Source organism: Phascolarctos cinereus, unplaced genomic scaffold, assembly GCF_003287225.1.
Source record: "Phascolarctos cinereus isolate Bilbo 61053 unplaced genomic scaffold, phaCin_HiC Scaffold_9;HRSCAF=440, whole genome shotgun sequence".
In the NCBI taxonomy this organism is placed as follows: Eukaryota; Metazoa; Chordata; class Mammalia; order Diprotodontia; family Phascolarctidae; genus Phascolarctos; species Phascolarctos cinereus.
Genome location: NW_027556402.1, coordinates 254,263,307 through 254,287,869, shown reverse-complemented (window position 1 = coordinate 254,287,869; position 24,563 = coordinate 254,263,307). Strand labels below are relative to the sequence as shown.

Below are 24,563 nucleotides of genomic sequence, written 5' to 3'. Positions count from 1 at the left end.
CAGGTGAGCATAAGAGTGACTCATCCATCACCAATGCCACACCCCCAAGCCAACTTGGTGGAACTCTTCAAAGGAAGAAAAGGATTCTTACAAGGTACATGTTCTATACACCTGTGTGCATGCATGTGCGTGTGTGTAAGGGAAGAATATGCCCCTCAGTTTAGGAGAATTGTTTTGTAACTGCTTTTCTTGGAGAGTGTCTAGGACAATCAGGATGATGAGGGGTCTCAAGTCCCTTTCTATGAGGACTGGTTGGAGAACTGGGGAAGTTTCTCTTGGAGAAAGGAGTGAAGTGTGAAGGATTGGAGTCCACCCAATGTAGTATGCTTGGGAAAGGAAACATCCCATGGAGGTGAGCCTACATCCTTGCCCCTTCTAGGGATATATATGTGCTGAAAGATGTGCATAACCAGAAGTTCCTCATTGGTCCCTTTGGAGAAAGAGGGACAGTACAAAAAAGGACTGGTGACTAAACCAGGAGAAGCATCCAGTCAGTTGACTTCAAAAGGAGTGAATCTACGCTGTCTCTCTTCCTGCCTTCTGAGCATGTTGGGACTCAGTTTCCAGCTAATGGGAAGGGGATCACTCTGTCCTCTCCCTCTCTTCCACCCCTTTACCCCATCCCCTACCAGCTATAGTGGCTGCTTGAATGTGGTAGTGAGAGTTTGTGCTGGTCTAGGTGAGCCTGAGATTGAATCTTTTGAGACATGGACATGTGAGTATCAGCAACCACCCCAGCACTTTGAGAAGTTCAGAGTTCCTGGGTCCAGGTGCTGGATGGTGATCTCCACAACAATTTCTCAGGGAAGAAGATGACCACCAGCAGCAGAATACTACAGATGAAAAGGTTAAGAAAGTCTAAGCCAGGATGTGGCTTGCCAAGAGATCTGGATTTAAGAGTTGCACAGAGAGTAAAGGTCAGAGGGGAAAGTGAACTGTTTAGTCAGCAATCTTGCCATAAGATCACATCAGTCACTGCCTGGTAAGACTGTGCAGGCAAAATCAGATCCTGTATAGTTCTAGGATTCCCCTTGCCGAGTGAGACCACATTCCAGATACATGCTTAAGAGTACATGGAGGCTTCCTGCTCTTTGGGGAAATAGATGTTTTCCTACCAGAATGTCTTACATTAGGGCTAGGGAGGCTTTAGGCTTTTCAAAGCACTTTCCCAATAGCTTTGCTCATTAAAGGTCTTCCCGCCCACGTCCTCCTGCTCAGCGCTAAGCTGCCAGCGTTGCCTGCCCGGCAAAGTACAGTTGGTCTGGTTAGCAGCCAGACATATTTAAACATGGAGTGGAGTGGGGCTAGGGGAGCTGCCAAGGACCCCAGGCCTTCCCCCACTCACCTACCTGTAACTGCCTCTCATGCCCTTCCTAGGAGAATAAGTAGGATTTGTCACTATGTCAACTTTCTGAATGGTGGCCCTTTGTTAACTTTTCAATGTTCTTCCCATTTGTCATTGACTGGCAGTCTAATCATGTCTTCCCAAACCCCAGTGAATCCTGTCAGACCGGCAGGCTTTCTAAGCCTCCAAGTCTGGGTTTGCCTTTGCTGAGTAACCCAGAGTCCTACCTGTCCCCTACAATCCCTTAGGGCAGCAACACTGTTCCTGACTTCCAGCATCATCAGCGTTTCCTTGGGTGCCTGAAGACGGATTTAGGGCACTCAGAATCCTCTCAAAAAAGTGTTATTTCCCTTTGCTAAACTGTTTGGCTTCGTTCCTAATTTGAAGATTGAGCCCTAACTATCCCACATTCAAAGCCCCTGGTCCTCGTCTCAGGCGAGTTCAGAGATGGCACTGAGGGAACAACAGTAAGCCTTTGAAGGCTTACAGGGGCAAAGGCTCAGACTTAACAGATGTCAAGGACACTGGTGGTAACATCTTCAGGCATAAAACATGGCAGAAGCGCGTCCATGAGTGCAAGTGGAGGTAGCACTCAGCAAATCACAGGAGGAAACAAGAAAGTCTAGCGAGGAAGAGGACATCAGAGACAGTGGGTATATGGCCTCAGAAAGCTAGACACCAATGAAACTGACATTTCTGCTCAGCCCCTTAGACATTACCAAGACTTAGTTGGGGGAGGTGGAAACTCAAATTGGCATTCGAGTGATACACCTTGGCCAAAACAAGCAGGTCTGATTGGAGGAGTGTGGAGCATCACCTTAAGGAAAGACATATGTATAGAAATCTATAAAGCAGATTTAGAGATCAGGTGGATGAGGATCAAAGGAGGAAACTACCAAAGAGATATTATACTGGATGTATACTTAAGACCACCCAGCCAGATGGGAGAAATGGATTATGTAGTTCACAAAATTGGCAGAGGGAAGAGATGGCTGTATGGGTAAACTTCAATGATTTCAATTCCTCTGGAATTATAAGTTTACCAAAAGCAGAGCCTCTGAAACTCTTAACTTGCCAAGTTTTATCGCTGAGAAGGGAAAGGAATTTGCAGATAAGGCATCTGAGACCCTTTGAGGTTAATGTTAATGACCTGCTCAGAGTAGAATAATCAGTAAGTGGTGGAATGGAGCCTGTCTCTTGCCTCCTAATATACTGATCTTTTTACTGCACCTACATTGCTTTCTGCTCCATTTTTTAAAATGTTGTCTTTAAATTTTAAGGAGGAAAAACTGTTCACTTCCTGCCCAGCTGGGGAGGCAGCTGTGGGCTTAGGTGCTGGGGGCAGATTGCTATCTTCTCTCAGTTCTGCTGCACCCCAAAGGCCTCCTCCCTTTCCCTAGCTAGTTCTCCTCCTCAAGTGGACTCAGGGAAGCAGATGGGAGAGAGGGAGAACAATGGGAAAGTGTGATAGGAGCAATACCTTAACCCCTCCTCCTATGCAAATTAGGCTGTTTTTTTTCCCTAAAAGTTATTGAGACATTCCTCAAGACTTGGATGGCTTAGGGGACTAAGGGCTCAGACTTTTGACATTAGTTCCTCATCACCAGAGTACAAAGCAGCCCATACACACACACACACACACACACACACATACACACACACACACGCACGCACACATACACACACATACATATATATACATACATACACATATATGTTTATTATATTATTATTTTATTTATTGTATTATATATATGTATATATGTATATATATATATATATATATATATATATATAAATATATAATATAGTTTAAGATCTGGTGCTGCTAAACCTCTTTCCTTTACTTTTTTTATTCATTCTTTTGATATTCTTGACCTTTTGTTCTTCCAAATGAATTTTGTTATTATTTTTTTAGATCAACAAAATTTTTTTTGGTAGTTTAATTGGGATGGCATTGAATAAGTAGATTAGTTCAGGTAGAATTGTTGTTTTTATTATATTGGCTCTGCCCACCCATGAACAATTAATATTTCTCCAATCATTTAAATCTGATTTTATTTGTCTAAAAAGTGTTTTATAAATATATTCATGTATTTCCTGGGTTTGGCTTGCCAGGTATTCTCCCAAGTATTTTGTATTGTGGGGTAGCTAGGTGGCACAGTGAGTAGAGTGCCAGACTTAGAGTTAGAAAGACCTGAGTTCAAATCCAACCTCAGACACTTACTAGTGGTATGACCCTGTAATTATTACAGTAACCTTATGTTTGAACAGCGATAAGAATTCAATATTGGGGGGGGGAAGAATTCACTCTTTGGTAAAAATTATTGGGGAAACTGGAAATCAGTCTGGCAGAAATTGGGTATATCTTACACCATTTACCAAGATAAGGTTTCTGTATGTATCTCTAATTTTCCAATGTATTTCTTGTAAACAACATATTGTCAGATTCTAATTTTTAATCCATTCTGCTATCATTTTCTGTTTTATAGATGAGTTCATCCCATTCATGTTCAGAGTTATAATTACTAGTTATGTATTTCTCTCCACCCTTTTTTCCTCTCACAGTTTATCCTTTTCTCCTTCTATTTTTACCCTATCCCTCCTCAGAAGTCTAATTTACTTCTGACCACTGACTCCCTAATTCACACCCCCTCTCAGAATCCCTCCTCATCCTTCCACTTGTCCTCCTACTCCTTAATCTACCTGCCCTTCAAGAGTCCTCCCTTATCTTGATCAGCACACCCTTCTAAAAGTCCCTCCCTTAGCCTATCCCCTTATCCTTCTATTTCTGTGTAAGTTAAAATTTTTACACTTCTATATGTGTACGTTAATTCCTTTTTAATCCAGTTCTGATGGGAATAAGATTCTAGCACTAGAAGCCCTCCACCACTTCCTGCCCTCCACTGTAACAGTTCTTCCATCTACATCTCATTTGCATGAGATAGTTGCTCCATTTTACCTCTCCCTACCCAGTTTTATTTTTTAGGATCATCTCATCATACTCAACTCAGCCCCAAGCCTACTATCTATGTATGCTCTTCCAAATTACCCTAGTAATGAAAATATTCTTAAGAGTTACAAATATCATTTTCCCATATAAGAAATAAACAGTTTGATCTTATTATCTCCCTTATAATTGGTCTTTCATGTTTACCTTTTTATGTTTCTCCTGACTCTTGTAAGTCAAATTTTCCATTCAGTTCTGGTCTTTTCCTCACCAATACCTGAAGGTCTTTTAATTCATTAAATATCCATTTTTTTCCATGCAGAATTACACTCAGCTTTGCTGGGTAAGTTATTCTTTTTGGGTTTTTTTTTTAACTTTTAGGCAATTGGGGTTAAGTGACTTGCCCAGGGTCACACAGCTAGTAAGTGTCAAGTGTCTGGTCTGAGGCCAGATTTGAACTCAGGTACTCCTGACTTCAGGTCCGGTGCTCTATCCAGTGTGCCACCTAGCTGCCCCTGGGTAAGTTATTCTTGGTCACAAACCAAGCTCCTTTCTTCTTTGGAATATCATGTTCCATGCTCTTCAGTCTTTTAATGTAGAAGCTGCTAAATTTTGTGTTGTCCTGACTGTAGCTCCACAGAATTTAAATTCTTTCTTTCTGATTTTTTGTAATATTTTCTCCTTGACCAGGGAGCTTCAAACCTTAGCTAGTTTTCATCTTGAGATCTCTTTCAGGTGGTGATCAGTGGACTCTTTCAATTTCTATTTTACCTTCCAGTTCTGAAACTTCAGGAAATTTTTCCTTAATAATTTCTTGAAGTATAGTGTCTAGACTCTTTTTTAAAAAATCATAACTTTCAGGTAGCCTGAAAATTCTTACGTTGTCTCTCCCCAATCTGTTTTCCAGGGCAGTTGTTTTTCTAATAAGATGTTTCACATTCTCTTCTATTTTTTCATCCTTTTGATTTTGTTTTATTATTTCTTGGTGTCTTATGCAGTCATTAGATTTTCCTCACCCAATTCTAATTTTTAAGAAGTTATTTTCTTCAGTAAGTTTTTGGATATCTTTTTCCAATTGGTTGACTTTCTTTCCATAATCTTCTTGATTTTTTTTTTGCATTACTCTTATTTTTTTCCTTATTTTTCCTCACTCTTCCTTATTTGGTTTTTAAAGTCCTTTTTAAACTCTTTCAAAAACTCTTTTGGTGCTTGTGACAACTTTACATTTTTCTTTGAAGTAGAAGTAGCTACTTTGACTTCATTGTCTTCCTCTGAATTTTAATTAAGAGATTAATTAAGAGTAGTGTGGGTTCACCTTAGACAGAGGGAAACAGGACTCCTTGGAGGGAATGGTTAAAGAGGAAACAGTTGGACTCAGGAAGATATTTCTCCACAGGTGCTCTAACTTTGACATTGCCTTGGTTCTGTTTAAGCATTTCAAAAACTCTAACTAACCCTAAGCAATGTACTTCTGCTTTATTTGGCTGTGGAATTTTGCCTTTTATTTTGTGGTTATTATAAAATGTAAGTAGAAATTGCCTATCAGAGAGAATTCTATTTAGCAGGCATGACTTTGTCAGTCTTTCACCTCTCTACAAGTGATGGGGTAATTGCACCCCAGATTAAGACCATGTCTTTGGCAGTAACCCATGGGTGGGCCCCAGAGAGGAAAACTATCCCTTCCTGCTATAGAACCTCCCTTCACAGACAGAACTATACTGTACTGACTCCCACAGTCACCGTATACAATCCAGAGGTCAAGCTATAGACATCAACTGCCGAGGCTATCTTGTATAGACAGGACATTGACTAGTAACAGACAGGATGGCCATGACCACCTGTTGATTGCCTGCTACAGCAGCAGACCTAAAAGCGCACCCCTCAGGAGCCCACTCAGCTGGCTGCAAGAGCCACAACACACCTTTGCCGCTCGACTTGAAGACGGTTCGAGTCCTCCAATTCTTCTCAGACAATACCACCCCACGCCTCAATATTTTCATGGGTCCCTGCACTGCCACACAAGCAGAAATGTTTGTAGATTGATAAATTATAGCTGATAGACTTTGGTAAAAATGCCATATATAAAGGTTTTTCTTCTCCAAATCAAAGTGGTAAAGATGGGAAAACTCAATATTGGAGGGGCTAGGGGAAGACTGGATGAAAATTCACGGCCGGTGGAGCAGTAAGTTGGTTTGACTATTTTGGAAAGTGACTGGAATTTTAGAAATGTTGCTAAGCTGTTCGTTCCTGTTCATCCAGAGAATCCGCTCCTCAGAAGCAGCCTGATACGGGGGGAGGAAGATTGGCTCTTGATTCAGGACATCCAAACCTTGCCTTGACCCTTCCTCCCTCTGTGGCCTTGGGCAAGCTTCCTTGGGCCTCAGTTTTCTCATCTGTAAAATGAGAGGCCAGCCTCGGTGGCCTCCGGGTCCCTTCCAGCCTAGCTCCTGGTCTCTTCTCTAAGGAGGCTGTTGGCAACAAGGAAGTGGCTCTCTGCAGACCCTGACACTGTTGTCTGTCCTCTCCTCTTCTCCCTAACGCTCTCTGCTCTCTAGGATTTTCTCCATACTGCTCTCTCTCGGTTCTCCTCCCGCCCATCCGACCGCTCCTTCTCGGTCTCCTTTGCTGGATTGTTATCCAGGCTATGCCCATTGTGCATGGCTGTCCCTCAAGTCTCTATCCTGGGCCTTCTCTTGATTCTCACTGGACTACGAGCTGTTTCCAAGGGTTCAATTATCAACTTTATGCAAAGGAGGTTTGAAACACCACTGGCCAGGACTTTAGTGAACCCAAGTGTGAACGTGCTCAAACACACGTGCCCTCACAAAGAGCCCCACAAGCTTATACACACACACACACACACAATCACACACCTTCACAATTTATCAGTCACACAAACACACAGTCTTACACACTGACCCCGGGTATATGCGGCTGTCTCCTTGGTTGCTTCTTTTGTAAGCTCTGAGGAGCCAGATAAGACAGTCAGTTGGGGCAGCCTCAGTTCCCCATTCAGAGTTCCCCAAAGCACAGAGTCTGAGAAGTTGTTTGGTTTTTTGTTTTTTTGTTTTGCTTTGTTTTTTTCCCTAGGAGACCTCAGTTCTAAATGAAACTCTGCCGTGCACTCTCCTGGGGACAGACAATACCAGTTGGCAGATGGCAGATATTTTCCCAGGGAAGTTTTCATCATCTCATCCCCCATGGGAAGGGGCAAGAGATGGCATCCATTTGTGTGAGGGAGGGAGGGGGAGAAAAAGAACGATTTTATTCCTTGGTTTCTCCTTCTTATTTGTGCTGTTTTTGTCTAAATTCAATTATTTTGCAGCCAGATAGGTGGCTTCTTCCATGGTCTATCAATCAATAAAGCAACAAGAATTTACGAAGCACCTACTATGTGCCAAGCCCCGACCTGGTCTCTGGGGGCACAGAGACAAGGGATGGTACAGTCGCGACTGGCAAGAAACACCCGTTCAGTTGGGGAAGACGGCCCAAGTGCATATGATACTTGTGAAGTGCTCAGCACTGTGCCCGACACACAGTGGGTGCTGTATAAATGCTTGCTCCCTTCCTCTTTCCAGCCGCAAGCATACATTGAAAAGAAATGCAAAAGTTAAATGCACCATCATTTGGGAGAAAGGGAGGAAAATCAGGAAAGGCTTCATAGAAGGCGGCCGTCGAGATGGGAGAATCTCTGAGTCCAAATGGAGTTAGGGGTGTACTCCAGGTGCAAAGGCACGGACACGGAGCGTTTTGTAGGAGGAGCAGAGAGGAGGCCCATAGGGCTGAATTACAGAGCCGGAAGGGGAGAAGTATGAGGGTCTGTTGTGATGGAGGGAGGCTTGGGCCACAGTTTCCACAATATGGCTAGCATAGGTATACGGTGATTTCAGGCTTGCAAAGCCCTTTACAAATAGCTCTTCTGATCTGCATAAGAATCCTGGGAGACCAGTGCTGTTATTCTCATCTCCATTTTACAGATGAGGAAACTGATGAGGCTAAGGGAAGTTAAGTTAGTTGTCTGATAATTCCGAAAGATTCATGATGGAAAATGCTATTCCAATGCTATTTCCAGAGAAAGAACTATGGAGTCTGAATGCAGATTAAAGCCTACTATTTCCTCTCTTTTTTTGTTTTGTTTTTTCTTTCTCGTGGTTTTTCCCTTTTGTTCTGATTCTTCTTTCACAACATGACTAAAGTGGAAATATGTTTAATACAATTGTACATGTATAACCTATATCAGATTGCATGCCATCTTGGGGAGGGGGAAAGGGAGGGAGGGGAGAAAATTTGGAACTCAAAATCTTATAAAACTGAATGTTGACAACTAAAAATAAATTTTAAAGCATCATAATAAAAAAAAAGTTAATTATCTGGGGTCACATAGCTAAAGCCTCTGAGACTGGATTTGAAATCAGGTTTCCCTGGCTGCAGGACCAGCCCCCTCGCCCCTGCACCATCTAGCCTCATAGGCTTTTCATAACTGATGACCCCAAACAAGCCAATCTCCAGAGTCAGAATTCTCAGAGCTTCTAAGGGCCTGGGGAGGAGAGGGGATAAGGGCTGGGCCTCTGGCTTATTTGGAGTACTGAACACCCAGGTGAGGAAGTGAATTCTGCCAATATAGGTCAGCATCTTCTCTGCAGCTTAGCAGGTTAGAGAGCTTCCTGAAGAGATGAAATGACTTGGCCAGGGTGATGCAGGATTAGGTGCCGTAAGCAGGTTTTCCTTGGCTTTTTTTTACCCAGCTAGTAAGCATCTTAGGTCAGATTTGAACTCATGAAGGTGAGTCTTCCTGATTCCATGCCCAATGCGCCATGCACTGTGGCGCCACCTAGCTGTCTGAAAATTCATAGCAGGGAAGAGTAATCCCTAACCCCTAATGTACTCACTCGGCATCCTCTCCGCCACTGCCCACCACCCTAGGCAACAGGGCTAGTCTTTTTTTTTTAACCATTTTTAAAATTAACAAGTATTTATTTGTTCTCCCTGCTCCCCCCACAAATTACAATAATAATAAATAATATAATATATATAGATAATAATAAAGCCCTTGTAACAGATACACTCAGTCAAATAAACAAAAATATTGCCGATTGGCTGAGTCCAAAGACGAGTGTCTCATTGTACGTGTGGAGTCTGTCACCCCTCTGTCAGTAGGTGGGTAGCGTTCTTCATCAGTCCTTTGAAGCTGTGATTGGTGATCGAGCTGCTCAGAGTTTTTTCAAGGCGGCCCATCTCTACAATATTGTTATGACAGTAAATTGTTCTGCTCCTGGTCCCACTGGAAGCGCTACCATTCTATGAGGGCTGACTTTTTGGCAAGGACGTCCTAAGGGAGTGACCCACCAGGAGGGTCTCCCAGGCCTACTTTCTCAAGCTGATTAAGGCCAGAGCACCCTCTCTCTTAAGGACAGGGTGGTTGCTTACATGAGCCCACACTAGCCCAGCCTCAGAGCCCTTCTTCCAGCTGGTCCCATTCAGCCTAGCATTTCAGCTTAGGGTGAGAGCTAAGCTGAGCCTCTGCCAGGCTGTTGAGGAGGAGGAGGAGGAAGTGTGGGTGCCAGAGAGGACGATCAGAGCCAGAGAAAGCCGAACCCAGCTCCACCCAGGGCCCTTTTTCATTCCTCTTCTCAGGATGGTAGAAAGATGGCAGGTAGGGTGACGTTCTGCACATGAATATCAGGGAATGAAGCAGGCCAGGGCCAGCTGGTGAGGCAGGCGGGGGCTGGAGAAAGATCCAATTCAATTGTCAAGATGAATGAAATAACCAGATGCTGAGCAGACAAAGAATTAAGAAAGAATGACAAGATCAGAAGACTGAGAATTGGAAGGGACCTATGAGGTCATCTCCTACAGCCCCTCCTCCCATTTCACAGAGGAGGAAACTGAGGCCCAGAGGGGTTTAGTAATTGGCCCAAAGTTAATGATAGAGCCAAGACAAGAACCTGGAAGTCAGGTGAGGATTTGCCTTAGCAGGGACCTCTTAGGGCATTTTGGATTGTCTGAGAAACTTGTGCCCATTGAGATTTAATTCATTTCAGTTTAACTTAATTCAGTTCACCTCCATCCAAAAAGCATTTGTCAATCTCCACAGTCATCCGGGCATTGTACTGAGTATGGGGGAAACAAGGCTTGAAACCAGGCCACTGTCTCCACCTTAAGAGGCCTGCAGTCTAGTAGAGGGAGAAGACATGTGGACACACGGAGAGATTACGAGTTATTCTTTCCCCAGCGTGTAAAATAATAGGGACAATATTGTTCCCTCTCTCTCCCCTAGATGTCTGAGGAGCTGGCCCAGGCAATTTCAATAACTTCCTCATTTCTGCCCCCACCCGCCTCACCCCAATCGCCACCATGGTGATATGAGAGACAGTAGAAGTCCTTTACTGAACCCTAAAGCTAAAAGATGTGAAGACATATGTGGGAGAGTGTAAGCTCCCTGAAAGTACGGACTCTTTCAGTCTCTGTATTTGTTTGTGCTCAGCATAATGCCTGGCTCATAACAGGTGCTTAATAAATGCGTATTGATTAACTGACTGATTGATTGAAGATTGATTGATTAGGACATCAAACCATGGCAAGTCACCTGAGTCAACCCGCTTGTGAGGGTAGGTGGCATTTGCTGAAATCTACTAGAAGCATGAATCCAAGAAAGAGGACTAGGGCACAGCTAGCCAAAGGAGGGGTGCACTGTTGTGGGTGTTCCCTGCTAGAGCCCCTTTCCCGGGGAAATCCATAAGATAGGTGACTATAGATCTCCTGGGGAAGGTTGCTCACTGGTCAGCGTTGCTATTTTCTGTGTGCTTTGATATGAGTTTTACCTGCTTCCCCTTAACTTGTAAATAAATTTGTTCATGCTTTGAGTCATGTGTTTGTGAAGAGAGTAATGACCACACCCGAATGGGGATGTGAAATATTGACATGCCCATATTATCTGGGTGGGGATAGTATGCCTGTTAGGATAGGGCCTCTCAAGATAAGAGCCACTAAATAACTATCACATCTGCTAAAATATGATGTAACTCATGGCACAATCAGGCCTAGGTCCCCAACTCAACAGACCATGGAACAATTTGTGAGGTTTTTCTCGGTTTTGTGTCTTATGCTGCTACCTAAAGATCTCATGGAAATATTACCACACAGATTATTTGCTTTCCTAAAAGGGACCTCTCGGGTCCCCTGCAAGCACTAAGGCTAACGAGACCTCAACTGAAGGATAGGTTTGTTGTTGTTTTTAACCTGATTGAAAACACAGAATGGATTTTCATTCAAGAATGCTCCTTGACCTTTAGGAAAATTTTTCTCTCCTTTTTAAAGGGTATCAAGAAATCTGTACAGTCCACGATGATTCACAGCACTGACAAAGGGATAGGTTGCGGATGTTTCCTGAAGGATATGGCTCCCTGATATGCTGACCCCACTACCACTATCAGAGACACAGTTTAAGGGTTTGCTCTTCTGACAGTGTGGGGGGAGAGGGGTTCTCTGTAACCTTTCAGCTTTTTGCAACTATATATTTTCAGAGACCCAACAAGAATTTAACCATAAGTTAGGTGAGATCCTTCACCATGGAACCTAGCTCTGAATCAGAAAGAATTGTAAAGCAAGAAGGGTTGTACCTCTTCCACCCTCCTCCTGGTTGGGAGGTGACAGATGATAAAATTGAATTGTAGAGGCTCCTATCAGTCCTAAGCTAAGAGCTTCTGCCTTTTTTCTTTTTAAGGCAATTGGGGTTAAGTGACTTACCCAGGGTCACACAGCTAGTGTTTGGTCTGAGGCCAGATTTGATCTCAGGTCCTCCTGACTTCAAGGCCGGTGCTCTCCACCACACCACCTAGCTGCCCCAGAGCTCCTGCTTTTTCTGAAAGAGAGCAGTAGCACTCCAGCTGAAAAGAGCACCATTCCCACCTCCACCCCTCACCTGAGAGAGCATGGTAACACCCAGGCAAGCCCAAGGCTGGAGGTGGTAGAGCCTGAAGGTTTCTGTCAAAAAGCCAGCTCAGGTTGTCCGACAGATTGTCTGCAGCAAAGACGCCACACCCTGTGAGGAGCCAGCTAAGCAACCCGTCCACCTGAACTGGGTAGAAGAAGTCAACCCAGCAGCCTTCTAACCTTCCTTACCTAGCCTAGCAGTGAATCAACTATCCAGCAGAGATAATATATTCTGTGAGAAGCAAGCCCAATTGAACCACTTACCTAGTTGAAAGATCATGCCTTGTGGGAAGAAATTCTAGCTGAGAAGTGAAAAGACTCCTCTCCTAATAACCTTTCACAAAGTGAACTTTGTGAGAATTTTCTAGGACACTGACATCCTGAATTTCTGGAATTGTAAGGTGTCTTGCTGAAAGGTATTTTATACATGTGTTCTCTCTCTCTCTCTCTCTCTCTCTCTCTCTCTCTCTCTCTCTCTCTCTCTCTCTCTCTCTCTTCCTCCCTCCCTCTCTCTCTCTTTCTCTCTCTCTCAGATTCTACATGTCCTTACAGGAGAGGTTTTTAGAAGAAATGTTTTATAACTACTGTTAATGCTATGTCATTTGAGTAAATATCTTTTCTAAGCTCTACTTAAATCTTCTGGCTGGTTAGTAATGAAAAGCCTACGAGTGAGGGCTCATGAGCTGCAGTTCTGGGATTAGGTATCCACAGAGTTGTTCTTAGAACAGTCGCCCTTCTGGAGACCCAACCTGCCAATGTAAATTGGAGGAGTGAGCCCAGAGAGGGTGAGAAATGTGTGTGTCCTGGGAGTACCCTGTGAAAAAGAGGGGAAGGACTTACCTCCATGCTTGCTATAATAAATGTATAGATATCAGATGGAGGCCTGTGAAATTCTAGAAGGGAGAGATCGCTCACAGCTGGGACCTAAGAGTGGAGCCAAAGGGTTCAAAGTGTGTTCTCTCTTGTCCCATTCCCTCTAGTATGTCCACACATGCCACCCTCCCCCTCTTGTACAAGGCACAGGGTTTACAGAGGGTCTTAAAGCTGAGAAGTACTTTAGTTTCACCCCTTTCTCACATGAGGACACTGAGGCCAAGGATAGGAAAGTGACTTGTCCAAGGTCACTCGCTGATGGCAGCAGGGTATTGCGGGAAGAATCAAAGTTTAGAAAACGCCCATCTGCGCCAAGAAAACATTGTGTGATGATCAGCTATGAATGACTCGGCTCTTCTCAGCAACCCAATGATTCAAGACAAATACAAAGGACTCGTGAAGGAAGCGCCCCCCCATCCAGATAAAGAACTGAAGTATTCTGAATGCAGATCGAAGCACGCTCTTTCCACTCGCTTTATTCTTTTGCATGGTTTTTTTTTCCCTTTGATCTGTTTTTTCTTTCACAGCTATGACTAATATGGAAATATGTTTTGCATGATAGCACGTGTATAACCTATATCAAATTGCCTTCCATTTTAGGAAGAGGGGAGGGAGGGAGGGAGAAAATTTGGAACTAAAAATCTTGTAAAACTGAATGCTAAAAATTGTCTTGACGCGTAATGGAGGGGGGGATACTATTAAAAGAAAAAAGTCTTTAAAAATGCCCATCTGAGTGCAAGCTCCAACACTTGCTAACTCGGTAAATTTGGGGAAGACCTTTTAAATCCCTGAGGAATGAAAGCAATGTTCTAGCCCCCCAAGCTCTGGGTTTGCGTAGACCAGGTTCAGATGTGGGGTCTTGGGACAGCTAGGTGGCACAGTGGATAGAGCACCAGTCTTGGATTCAGGAGGACCTGAGTTCAAATCCAGCCTCAGACACATAATACTTCCTGACTATGTGACTCTGGGCAAGTCATTTAACCCCAATTGCCTCACTTTAAAAAAAAAAACAGACTTGGGGTCTTACATTTTTAAGTGTTCCATTTAGCTTTCTTTGCCCCTCCTCAGCCTTATCTTAGAATCTCAAAGTTCAGCTACTACCCAGGATTCCACAGATAATGGGTTAAAAATAAAAGCCTAGGAGTCTGTTGAAGCATTCCTGGTAACAATCCATAGTGGATTCAGGATGGCCCTTATTTATCCTACAAAAAGAATGCAGAAAACAAAGCAGTCCCAAGAACCCCTAACTAGCAGCCATAAATCTTAGTCAACCCCAGACATTCCAGCAAATCCCCCATTCCCTCCAGGCACTTAGGCAGGACCCCAACCTCAGACTACATCTGCCTAATGGTCTGGGCTCCTCCTGGAAAGAAAAGGAACCTGGGCTTGTTAATGGACCACAGATTCATTCCAGGCGCCTATGTACCTACGAGGCAGGCATCAGTGAAGAGGCAGGAAGACCTGAATTCAAATCTAGCCTCATTAGCCGTGTAACTTAACTTCTGTCTGCCTCTGTTTTCTTCTTCATCTGTAAAATGGCAACAATAATATCACCTATGTCCCAAGGTTGTTGTGAGGATAAAAATAGATAAATATTGGTAAAGCACTTTACAAACCTGAAAACGTTACTCACACATGCTAATTATTACCATGAAAAATCATGGCCGAAGCCTTTAACTAAGGCAGTGTTCCTATCGACATGACTTCCCTCCCATCCTCTGCGATCCAGCCCGGCCGGCCCTTTCTCTGCTCCTTACGCAATATACCCTACCTCCCATTTCCCACCTCCATCCCTTTCCACTGATCATCCAGCATGCCTGGAATGTACCCACTCCAGAGACCTCTCCCTTTCCTTCAAGCTGCAGGGTGAGGGGATGTTTTCTATGAACCCTTTCCTGATTTCTCTGTCCAAAGTGTCCAGCCCCTCTCACAAATGCATCACCACAAACTACATTTATTCTGAATATAATTATATGGGTTCATGCTCTCTCGTATGGAATGCTCATTGATTGGAAGAAGCCCCCCATCCAGCTGCAAAATCATTGAATTTAAACAAAAAAACAACAAAAGCAAACAAACAGTGAAATCATCCTCTTCCTCTCCCCTTCCCTCCCCCACACAAATGGATGCCTCTCCTGCCCCCTCCCGTGGGGAATGGGATGATGAAAACCTGCCCGGGAAAATATCTGCCATCTGCCGATTGGTATCATCCCCAAGGGAGTGAGTGGCAGGGCTTCATCTAGAGCCCAGATCTAGAAAACCTCATTTCCGACTGTGCCTTCCCTCTCGATGAGGGACTGAAGCTGCCCTGACTGACCACAACCTTTTCTGTCTGTCCACTGCTCCTGTAAGAAACAATTGAGAAGGAATCACCACGTACTGGGGCCGGTGTGTGTGTGTGTGTGTGTGTGTGTATACTTGTGACTGGGTGTGAGAATTGCCTCTGTGCGTGTGTTGGTGTGACATATGTGTGAGTTCATGTGACTGTGTGTATGTTTGTGGGACTGTTTGTGAGGCGTGTGCTGCTAGCATGTTCCCACTTGGGTACACAAAAGCCCAGGCCACAGACAGCTGAGGAGTCCATAGTGTTTCCTCTCCCTCCTACAAAGCCTTCTGTGTCTCCACTGGGGCCCACGCCTCTGGTGTTCTCTGGGGATCATCTGTGGGTTCCAGATGATCCTGGGTGTGGGGAGGAGGAGACCAGAGTGCCAGTGGGAGGGGGCCATGGCCGCGAGTGGGTACAGATCACTCTCGTTTGACATTTCCTTAGTTTCAGGCACTGGGTCCTCTGGCCTGAAAGAAGAGCTCCAGCCGCACAAGGCCTTCTGCACCGGCTCCTCTGGCCCAAAGGCCTTTTCTGGAAGAGCTCCAGCTGTGCAGGGCCTTCTGCCCTAACTCCATAGTCCAGGCCTTGTCCTGGGTGCTGCCCAATCCCGTGCTGGGGGTAACAGCTGAGGCGTCAGGGGACTGGGGTTCTAATCCCAGCTCTCTGCTTCCTACTAGTTGTGAGACCTTGGACAAGTCATCACCCCTTCCTTAGCCTCAATTTCCTCACCTGTAAAGAGAGGGGGTCGGGCTTGCAATAGATGGTGTTCCTATTAGACACAAGATGTGCAAAGTGTCCTCCACCCACTATTTCCCTGGACCCCTCTCTGATACCACTGTTATTTAGGTGCTCCATTTTACACATGAGGAGACTGAGGCTTGAAGGGGTAAGTCACTTGCCCAACGTCACACAGCCTGAAGTGGGCTCCAAACCAAGGTCTCCCAGGCTGGGGCTCCATCCACTGTGTCAGAATGCCTTGGTAACCTATAAGGTCCATTCCATTTCTAAATCTTTTATCCTATAAGCCATGAACCCTGCAGAGGTCTAGCTCTCCCCAGATATCCATAGTTACACAAATAGTCCTGCACACCTTCTCTCTCACACATGCTTCTCTGAATAGCTTTGTCGTGGCCCTGACAATTGGTAAAGCTTAGGACAGCTGGACCTAGCCCAACCTGGGTTTTCTCTAGCGTCCATTGGCAGGGAGCCCAGAAAGATGGTAAGCAAGAGTACAAAGGCTGTGGGGAGGGTGTGTGAGTGTGCATGTGTGTGTGAATGCATGTGTGTGTTGAGGGACCTCGGACGTGGAGTCCTTGACAAGGAAAGGAGCAGGCACTGAGGGGCTGATCAGAAAGAACACTGGTTTGGGAGAAACCAAATTCCCACCCAATTTGGGGGAAAAAACCACAGATCTAGGCTTGATTTATGGGCCATCCCAAAGCGGAATGGGCTCTACCCTTAGTGAGTTGGGTTCTGCTTGGAGTCCACTAAGCAAAGTGTGTGTGTCCATTGGCCACGTAGGGTACAGAAGAGATTCCTTTTCGATATCAGGGGGACTCGGCAGCCTCCAAGTCCCTCCCCACTCGGAGAGTCTGATCCCAGCGTCAGAGAATCAGAGAATGAGATTTGGAAGAAACTCCAGAGATCACCTACTCTCAACTCACACTGGAAAGGAATTCCATCCACAACGAGCCACACAACGATTTTGGGCGAGAACCTTAGCTCCGCATTAACCAGCTTTGCAATTCTAGGCCGTCCCTTCCCTCTCTGTGACTTAGCTTCTTCCTCTGTAAAACGAAGGGGATGGAGTAAGAGTCTACGGTTCCTCTTTATAGTGTGTCCCACATTCTGGGTTCTCTTCACTCTGTGGAAAATAACTGTTGGCCTCCTGGCTGCTGCCAGGGACAACACAGCCCTCACTGCCTGGGAGGAGAAAGAGGATGGATGGGCCATTGCCATAGGTACTTTACACTCCTGTGGCTCCAATGGTCCCCCCCTCAGGCCTTCTCCTCCACCTCTCTGCAGTATCCAACATGGTTGACGTCTCTCTGTTCCTGGTTTGGTGACGATGCTCTCTCTTGGGCTTCCCTCAGCTGTCTGCTCCTTCCTGGGCTTCTTCGCTGTGTCATCCTTCGTTTCACGTCCCTAACTGGGTGTGTTCCCCAAGACTCAGTCCTGGACTCTCTTCCCTGTCTACGTGTCTTTCTCATGTGTCCTGGTTCTGTCTGTGAAGTCTATAAGCAGGATGAATCCTCATCATATGGGGAGCATAGAACAGCTATGCATGCTACAACCGGGACAACAGGACACGTCCATTACGTGTCACCACGCCTGCCCAGAAACAATGTCTTCCATGTGGGTCAGAGGCATAGCAAAAGTCCCCATAGCTTGTGTGCCCCTAGCATCGTCCTGGAGGACTCAGGGAGACCTCACATTCTAAAGAGGCATCAGTGAGGATGACCCAGGGGGCAGCAGAAGCATGCTTGGTAGATGAGAGCCTGCGGCCACTTGTCGCACACACAAAGAGTAACAGATGTGAAGCAAAATAAAGAATATCACCATATTCACCAAATAAATGGGTGAGCTAAAAAGACAGGCTGGGCACAATGGGACAGAGCCAGGGATGACTGGTGGACAGACCAAGGACTCCACGACTATCCTGACAACATCAACGGCAATGAAGGAAGGCTTCTAGCACGTAGGATGGACCCTCAGTGGTGAACTCATGAGAGGGCATGGATGAGTCCCACCGGGTGAGCTGACCTGGGAGGGCGATCTGCACTGGTGGAAAAAATTCTCAATCTGTTGAGCTCACAAGTGTGGCAGAATATTTGGATATCTCAGGATAAACGGATATTCCTGTAGTGCTTTGGGGCTTACAAAGGATATGCCTCACCACAGCCCTATAGTAGACAGTGTGATTTTTATCATTCGCCCTTTTTTAACAGAGGGATGAACTGATTCTCAGAGAAGGGACTCCCAAGGCCCCTGAGCTAGTAAGTGTGAAATGGAAGAACAGATGTAAAATGCTTTTGGAAAGGTGAAATCGCTAGACAGATGCCACTTGTCACTATCACAATTATTATCATTATCAGAAAGCCGAAGTTCCCTGACTCTGAGAACAGCTTTCTACCCCAGCAGCGTCAAACTCAATCAGAAATGAAGCCACTAAACCGCCCGTGAGGATCCCTGTGGGCTACTTCTTGACTTCATTTTGAAGTATAATTCTATCTATGTTTGGCTGTATTTTCATTTACTTTGCTCAGTGATTCCCAATTACATTTTCATCTCATTGGGTGACGCTCTGGAGTGTTGTGGGCAGCGTCTGACGCCTGTTCTACTCCAGAGCCAAGGACCACAGGTCCCGCGATGAACTCTCTCAAGTCTGAGTCCCTGGGGCTGCCTCCCTCCCTCAACAATCCATCAGCTCTCAAGTGCCTTGTTCTTGGCCATCCGTACAGGGAGACGCCATTTGCTGTTTTGGCCACAGGGGGGCAATGAGGAGGTCACTTCTAGAGCTGTTTCTAACCGCCTCCTTCACTCCCTCCTTCCCCTCATCCCATTCCATCACAGACTCCCCAGGTCCCAAGAGGATAAGCAACTCAAGTGACCTTTGTCTGAGGAGGAGGAAGAAGGACCTAATGTCCACACCCTTTGTCTACACTTAACTAACAAGGCGGGTCAGCTGAGCAGTAGTCCCGGGAAGGTGGATTTCCTTGGGTCTGGCAGGGGTCCAGATGAGGGGGAAGGAGGCATCGGGGAGCTGAGGGCTACGGGATGCAAAGAAGGATCCTTCCTTTCATCAGCAGCCCAGACTCTCTGCTCTGAGGGTTCTGGATTTGAGTCAGAAGAGGTTCTGCTCCTTATCACCTGCATGACATTGATCAGGACTATTCCTCTCTTTTGTCCTCAGTTTCCCAATTTGTAAAATGAGTCTCTTAGATCCCTTTCCACTCTAAGCCCTGAGATCCTTGGGCATACCTCCTCCAGGAGCCCCTCCCAGGTCCAGGGCAGTGTGGCTGAGCTAGAGAACTTTAAAAAATATTTTTCAGTTTTCATTGATATTTTTTGTTTTCACATTCCCTTCATTTCCAGGACATCCCTCCCTGTACAACAAGCCATTCCTTGTAATGAAGAACAAAACAGAAAGAGGAGAAAATTACAATTAAGCAAAACTGACCTACCCATCAACCAGATCTACAACGCTCCCCACCCACAGTCTCCTACTTCTGCAAAGAAGGAAGGGAAGGGAATCTCCTCGTCTCTTCTTTGGGGAAACTCTTCTGACCGAGAGGATTTATGAAGGAGATAAAGTTTGCCCTCCAGAAAACTGGACAGCTCCCCTTTCTGGACCCTTCCTTCTTGTGTGGCACCCATATATTCCAAGGACCCAGGACTCCATACCTCTCTCCCCTTCTCAAAAGTCTCTAGATTTAGAAACAAAGGACCTGTGTTCAAATCTCAGCTCTGCTTCTTAATACCTAGACAGGTCACTTAATTTCTCTGAGCCTCAGTTTCCCCCTCTGTAAAATGATGGAGTTGGTCTAGAATCTGTTCTCTAAGGGCCCTGAAGCTCAGTCTAAGAGAGAACTGAACAGCTGGAAGAGGCGTCAGAGATTGTCTAGTACAATTGATTGTATTTTGCAAGTGGAGAAACTGAGACCCAGAGAGAGGGAGTGATTTGTTCAAGGTCATGCACATGGTGAGCAGAATCAGGTTCATAGGATGATGAGTTCAGAGCTAGAAGGAACCTTAGAGGTCATCTCACCCATTACATGAGTAAACTGAGGCCCAGTGACTTGGGTAAGGTCACAGAGCAGTTCCCAGGCAAAGGAAAGGAGAGCCAAGCAATAAGCCACAGAGCTAGGATTAGACTCCAAATTTTAGATTAGATTTAGACTTCAAATCCATTGCACTTTCCACGGTGCACTTCAAGCCTAGAACCCAAGGTTCCTGACTCTCTAGTATGCCACATTTTCCCTTGTTCTTCAGGGCTTCCACAACGTCCCTGGGTCCCTCCTCTCTAGGAGAAGTTGTATGTTAAGTCTGTCCTCTGACCTCTTTTTCAAAAGGATTTTGGGAATTTAGCGTAGAGACTGGGGTGGGGCGCAGATCTGCACCACGGAAGGGGCTGCCCCCAGCTCTTCCTCAGGACCTCAAATAGGACTCATGGGACAGAGGAACCTGAGGAACTCCTGCATAACTCTAAACCAACTAACCACCAATAATAAGCATTTATTAAGCACTTACTCTATACCTAGCACTGTCTTAGGAACCGAGGACAAAAGGATAAAAATGAAAGAAAGCCTGCCCACAAAGGGCTTATGCTCTATATGGGAAGACAAAGTGTACAGGTACAATTAAGTACAAAATAAATACAATGGGATGGAGGTGGGATCGAAAGCTGGGGGGAGGAGGAGTAAAAGGGAGCTATTGGAGCTTCTTGAGGAAAGGAGTGACAGACCTAAGCACTAGGAAAATCACTTCGGCACTTTCTGTGCTGTGTGGAGGGTGGAATGGGACAGACTTGAGTCAGAGGGACCAGTTACAAGGCTATTGAAGCTATCCAGATGAAAGGGGTAGGGGCCTGAGCTGTGGTGGCTGTGTGAGTGGAGAAAGGGGGACAGATTGCAGAGATGTTGTGGAAAGAGAAAGACAAGATTCGGCAGCTGATTGGACAGATCCACAGGGTGAGTGCCTGAGACGTTAAGGATGCCACCAAGGTTGTGAACCCAGGCAACCTACTTGATGTTGGAGTCCTAGACCAAAACAGGAAATTTGGAAAAGGGTCTGGGAGAAAGGTAATGATCTCTCTTTTGAAATGTTGAGTCTGAAATGATTCAGACATCCAGTTTGGAAAGTCCAGTAGGCAGCTGGTGATACAGGACCAGAGCTAAGGAGAGATGTTGGGGCTGGATACGTAGACCTGAGATGATCAGATCACCAAGCCAGAGAGTGTCGAAAGAGAAGAGGGTCCGAGGCAGAGCTTTAGGGCACCCCTAGAGTCTGACACTGTGACTCATGATCCATGATCCAATACTTTTCCCTGGAAGAAGGATTCTGCCCACCCTGCCTCTTAAGGGCCCCACCTTATAGGTTTCCAGCAATGGGATGCCCAGAATTTGGGCTGATGGGATGGAAAGATGGGATCCCACCAAGGCAGAGGTCACCAAGGGCCATGAAGGAAAGGAGCTCCCCAGCTCTGGCAGGGTATGTTCTCAGGCCTCTCCCAGCTCTGACATTCCACGTTCTGTGTTTTATGGTCCCTTCCAACTTTGGTATTTTACGTTCTATTTCTGGCCTAACCCAGGAGGCTCACATTAATTTACCAGAGACAATCTTCTTCCATTCTCTTTGAAGACTTCTGCCTCTGTTCTTGTGGTTCCAAACACCTTCCCTAGTTGGCCTTCTCTGGCCATCTTTACTCATGCACGTCCCAGACAATTTTCCATCCTTCCTTCCCCTGGTTTGACCCCAACCTTCTCAGCTTCACAACATTCCCTACTGCCCCACCCCCTCCTACCAGAGTACCAGGATGCCAGGTCACCTCAGGGGCCTCAGCAGTGCCCCATGTTGGGTCCCACTGCATACGGTGAGAAAGATCTGCAGTATCTGATTGCAGAAGAAAGGCTAAATTCTGATCTCCATGTCTGACACTAGCTCATCACTTTCCCTCTCTGGGACTCAGTCTCCTCCTCTGTAACGTGAATGGGTTGGAGAAAGTGATCTATGATCCTATAACTTTACTATAACACAATTAGTTGGCCTATATTGGGCCCCTTCCAGCTCTTTCAAAAAGAATGAAAGGGCTTCATTCAACAAGCCTTGCCTGGTTGGGGGATGATGGGACAGAATGAGATGGGCCTTGGAGTAGGAGGGAAAGAAGGAGGCAGGCTGGGGATAAAAGACTGAAACCAGAGGGAAAACACGTTCAAAGTCCACACACAAGAGGGATGTTTAGAAAAACGATGCTGAGACAATTCTGAAATTGAAAATAGCTCAGAAAAAAGAGACAAGGAAATGTCTGCAAATATGGCTGGAATCACTGACCTAGAGATCCTACTGCCAGACTTGGAGCCCAGCAGGGCCCAAATGGACAGTTCTTGTTATGGCCAAGAAGTGGAAGGAAGGTGAATACCCACAGATAGGGAATGGCTGACTGCCAGATTGCTATAATGTAAGAAAGGACGAACATGAAGAATTCTGGGAGACTTTGGGAGATTTGTCTGGTCCGCTTCCCAAAATGAAGAGACTCAGTGTTCTTATAGACTTGGACTTATCCTTGCAGGAGCTACCCCAATGGCAGAATCAAGCTTTCTTGCTTTCTGATTCTTTGTCTCCACCATGTTGTTTGGTAGGAGATTTTCTATCGTGTCCCACTCTCCATGAACCCGTTTGGGGTTTTCTTGGCAGAGATACTGGAGTGGTTTGCCATTTCCTTCTCCAGCTCATTTTACAAATGAGGAAACTGAGGCAAACACAGTCAAGTGACTTGCCCAGGGTCATACAGCTAGCAAATATCTGAGGCCAGATTTGAACTCAGGTCTTCCTGACTGATACCATAGAAAGCCCTAAAAATAAAACTGAGGAATGTCCAGGGTCTCACTAAAATACAAGTAGCAGGGTTCTCTATAGGGGACATCACGTATAAGTCAACTATTTATTTTCCTTAGCACAAAAAACATATAAGATTCAAAAGACTTACAGACTGTATTAACACACACAAAATGTTTTAAGTCTTCAGCAGCCAGTTTCCTTCATTCTACTCCCCAGGAAGGGGAAGGCCTCAGGTGGGATTGCTGAATAGATATTCATGCCAGGGGCCCTACCCAGCATCTCACATGAGGTGCTGAGCACGGCGGATCCTCCTGCAGGTGGCCACGCTCCTGGCCCATGCTCAAGAGGAATGGCAGCAGAGAAAAGGGAGCAACAGGACAAGCACATGGTCCTCTGGCTGTTGCCCCGGGCAGTGGGGGAGAGAGATCGCCTTCCCCTCCCCTGGTTGAAAGTCCAAAGGTGAGAAAGCCAAGAGCCTCAAAGACCCCACAAAGCCACTCAACTGCTCAAACACTGGGTAAACTCAAGGGTTCTCTACTTCCATGGAGACCTCAGATCGGACAGCTAGCTCCTCCTGACTCAGTTGCCAAATGTATTTGATGCCAGAAGACCAATCAGGAGATGCTGCGCCATCCCAACGAAGCATGACTGCCAGTGGGAGGCCCACTACACCATGGGAGTGCCCCCCGGGCTGTGGAAGCCTAATCAAATGGCCACTAGCATTGCTTCAGAGAGGACAGACCAACCCTACTCACCCTCCTGGCCAGCCCTCCCCCATATAAGCCGTTTGCTTCCTCAGAATGTAAGCGTCTCGAGGGCAGGGATGCCCGCTTCCATTTGTACCTGCAGCACTTAGCCCAGTGCTGGGCACATTCATGCCAATCATTTCAGGCTTCAAAGAGCTCTGGATCAGGGGTCAGAGGGCCAGTGTTGAAATTCTGACTCTGTTGTTTACCATTTGTGGTAAACCCCCCCCCACCTTGGCCCAACCAGGTGGCCCAGGAGCGCCCTCGCCCTTCTCCCTGGGGTGGTCTGAAGAACCATGTCCCCAAGAGAGGGAGGCCAGGGAGCTTGAGTGCTCTCCCTTACTATGAATGAGCCCCGGAAGGTCACATCTGGAACTGCCACCTGTCCTGGCATCTCATTACCTGTCTCCACTCTATGCCCTCTCCTGTAACATGAGGGGTCAGGCTGGATGGCCCAAGCTTTCTTCCAGCTCTGAGTCCTGTGATCACGGGGCCAGGAGCAGGGGGTGAACTCAGCATTCTCAGACTTCCCTCCCCATGAACAACCTCCCTGCACCTGCTAGTTCTTCTCATCTGGCGTGGGTCCCTCCCAGCGGAGCATGAGTTTGGGCTTGGGGTGGGGAGGGGGCATCGGTCTACCTTCGAGAATCAGCTTCCCTCTCCTCCTCCCACCAGAGCTTCGGGCCAAGCTGCACCCCGGGACGTTGGCAGCCTGTGGCCTGGGCCCAGGGCTGCTTGCCGCCTGGAGACCCTCTGCTGAGGCTGCACTTTGGGCTCTGTCGGGCCCCAAGTCCTGCGGCCCCTTCTTTCCTGTTTGTGTTAATCCCTCTAAAC

The 24,563-nt window shown here is 46.2% G+C and overlaps 1 long non-coding RNA gene across 1 annotated transcript in view; it reads right to left on the bottom strand.

Moving 5' to 3' along the window:
* Positions 1-24,528, bottom strand: part of LOC110195413 (uncharacterized) — a 62,753-nt gene extending 38,225 nt beyond the window's left edge. Inside the window, exon 1 of the long non-coding RNA XR_002320890.2 lies at positions 24,369-24,528. This is a non-coding gene — a long non-coding RNA (uncharacterized LOC110195413). The remainder of the gene's footprint in view (positions 1-24,368) is intronic.
* Positions 24,529-24,563: the final 35 nt, after the last annotated feature.